The sequence below is a fragment of the Notothenia coriiceps genome, unplaced genomic scaffold, assembly GCF_000735185.1.
Source record: "Notothenia coriiceps isolate Sejong01 unplaced genomic scaffold, NC01 NC01_scaffold00007829, whole genome shotgun sequence".
Classification (NCBI taxonomy): Eukaryota; Metazoa; Chordata; class Actinopteri; order Perciformes; family Nototheniidae; genus Notothenia; species Notothenia coriiceps.
This window is the reverse complement of record NW_011340530.1, coordinates 1-3,327: the sequence shown is the minus strand read 5'-3', so window position 1 is coordinate 3,327 and position 3,327 is coordinate 1. Positions and strand designations below refer to the sequence as shown.

General features: G+C 37.3%; 1 long non-coding RNA gene across 1 annotated transcript; it reads right to left on the bottom strand.

Annotated features, from left to right (window-relative positions):
• Positions 1–485: 485 nt before the first annotated feature.
• Positions 486–3,321, bottom strand: LOC104944300 (uncharacterized). The gene is made up of 2 exons (XR_798207.1): positions 3,233–3,321; positions 486–1,762 (listed from the first exon to the last, which is right to left on the bottom strand). It is a non-coding gene; the product is annotated as an uncharacterized lncRNA (long non-coding RNA).
• Between the last annotated feature and the right edge of the window lie 6 nt (positions 3,322–3,327).

Genomic DNA, 3,327 nt, shown 5'->3' with positions numbered 1-3,327 from the left:
TTCCTCCTTATCTTCCAACCATTTGGACGCAGACTTGCATTTCCCCATAACGATGTTGTTTAACAACCGGCGTAAACGGACCTTCACGCGCTATCAAGCAGTGAGCGTCCGATATCCTGTTCAGATGACGTCAAATCCAACGGGATGCCATAAATAAACTACACAGAATCACACTACACACCTACGCAATGATTACATTCAGGCGCACTGTAGAATACCTCTTTGGACAATTTATAAACTTATTGAAAACAAGCTACAAAATGCCGTTTAATACTTTTTAATAGACTTCATTTTCGCTAAATTGATTTATCAACTTTTAATACTTTTTAAGACCCCGCGGACACCCTGATATATAAAAGTCAATAGTCACATGAAGAGAAAAGAAGAATGGGACCCCAAAGGGTTGAAATGTGTTCTTTTTGTAACATTCAAGTCCAAAATTCTGTTTTTATTCATTCAAAATTAACCACAAAATGCATCACACAAAACAGAAATCATTTTAATAAAAAAAAACCTCGACCGCAGACAGAAATGTGTTTATCGTCCTGTGTGTTTGACAAAAATCTTTGACATCATCATTTTTGAGTTTATGCAATTACTAAGCAGATAACTAATACTTTTCAATATGACAAATTGTATCTAAGTAAAGCTGATATTATTTATCTACTAAAACAATGAAATACCAGAGGGGCTAATGTTTGTTTTGCAGCATGTAATTTAAACACTGACTGTATTAATTAAAAAAGGTGTTAAAATATTATTGATCTTCTCAATCCTGTCAGTGACACAGATTCAGCGCCTGGAGCAAAGAGAGGTAGTCTGGCACAAACAAACATCTCAGCATAAAGAGAGACGGAGTTCACAGATTCTTTTCACAGGCATGAAGTTGATGAGTTAGCATAAGATAAGAGTAGTCATCTTAGTCCTATACTGACCTGCTAATTACATCAGTGTTGGCAATCACTGTCAAAAAAAGGCTCTAGGAATGCTTGAAATGACAAAAAGTATGAGACGAGAACACAAAAGTCTGCAGTAACTACTTTAAGACATTAACTAAGTCGCCCTTTAAGTGCAGAAACACATAATTCATTTACAGGGTCAGAGAGCCAATTAAAAAAATAATTTAAAAATGCAAACTTCTCATAACTTTACATTTACACTGCAGTGTTTTTGTACCTTATCTGAATCAACTGTGCCTTTCATCCCAATCACACTCATTCATTCAGATAACGAACTCAAATACTCTGTAACATACAAACCAGTGAGCTCTTCACGTATAAAAAATAAATGTTTGAGTCGAGGCGTCTCAACTTCTCCTTAAGACCAACCAATGGGAGTGTCCACACACTGTAAAAGGGAAAAAAAAGGACTTTGGATATGCTTTTGTTCAAAATCAAACGTGTCTTCTCCCTCTCTTCAAGTATAGTACGTTGTTATGGATCCTGTCTCCTCACATGTAGCTATCCAGGCCGCTTTCTAATTCTAACTCCTCTACAAACAGAATGTTTCGGGCAAGCACAACCACTTGAGGAGGGGGAGCAGAGGACGTGGTGGCAGCCAGGTTTGAGGGGTTTGATCAGAGCAACGTAAGCCAGATCAACGATAGCAGCAGCTGAAGTCCTCTTTAGGCGGAGCTGGACACACGGAGCACGTTACTTCTTCCTGTTGTGCTGCCTCCGCGCCTGAAGCCTCTGACGAGCTCCAATTGGCTTTGATCCGGCTCCGATGGAGAAGGAGGGAGCCTGCTGGGGACTGGGGGACCCTGAGGATAACGACAAGAAGCACATGTCATTTCTAAGGATCAAATGTAGGTTTGTCCTTCTACTAGGGCTGTGCATCGTATTTTAATCGCAATTACGAAAACAACATAATCGAAAAAAACTATTATTTGGCTTTGCTAGGTTGTGCAACATATTTGATATCATTTATTTTTATTTATCATATTTATATATGTTTAGTAGCTTGTGGAAGTGCGCTCCAAAATATTTGTTGATCTTGTTTATTGGTATTTATTATTTTGATATTATTTTATTTAAATGTGAATATAAATGTAACATTTACTTTATTTATTTTTCAGTTGAATTATTCGTTATCATAAGTAATCAACAGTTAAAAAGATAGTGTTCAAGTTATTATTTGTATTGGTTTTAAAGTTCAATAAATGGATGTTTTCAAAGTCAATTGAATCGTTATATCGATCATTGACCAAAATAATCGTGATTATGATTTTTGCCGTAATCGAGCAGCCCTACCTTCTACTAATAATAATAGACTACATTTATATAGCGCCTTTCAAGGGATCCAAGGCTGCTTTACATGACGAACAAACAAACAAACAAGAGAGGCAAATAATGAAGTAAAAATGTAATAAATGTTGGTACCACTTTACAATAAGACTACCCTTATAAAGGATTTATAAAGGATTTATATATAGGTTATTAATTAGGTTGTAAACACTTTATTAATTATTAAGAACCATTTATAAACTAGCTCCAACATAGTTTTCACACATCAACACAGGTTCACTATTTGGCAAGATGACTAAGCCTTATATTGGCTACTCAGCGAGAATCAAGTCAGTGAACAACAGATACCAAGGATGCTGGCTGATGAAGGAGACCAAGTAAGCTAGGTAGCCAATATAATGTATCTGTACTACTAAGTCTTATATTGGCTACTTGGCTTACTTCGTCTTCTTCATCAGCCAGCATCCTTGGTATCTGTTGTTCACTGACTTGATTCCCCCCCCATCCATCTTGATGTTTCTTGGCATCTCTAGTCTTTATGACCATTTATTTACAAGTTACTAACATTTATAACTGCCAAAAGGGAGCCTTATTGTAAAGTGGAAACAAATCACCATTTATTAATGAGTTACTACCATTTCTAATAAGGCTTAGCGGTACAGATAAATGTGGGCTCACTATTTGGCAAGCAACCGGTCACCTGTTTATCTCATGTCTTGTAAAAGCTTATTAATGATTTATAAAGTGTTCAAAACCTAACTAATAAATGAATTACAAACTATTCGTAAACCCTTTATAAGGATAGTCTTATTGTAAAGTGGTTCCTAAATAGCAGTAGGAGTGGAAACAGGGGGACTGTGATGGGTTAGGGGTCAAAGGCCATGGTGAACAGGTGAGTTTTAAATGATGACTTGGAGATGTGAAGGGAAGCAGAATTGCGGATCTCTGCAGGAAGTGCCTTACCACCAGAAACAAAAATGACATACCGAAAGGAACAGAGTTGAAGCCTTGGACTGGAGTTGCAGGACTTCCAAAGGGGATCGGACCGGCAGTGGTGGCAGCACTCTGACCGAAGGATGGG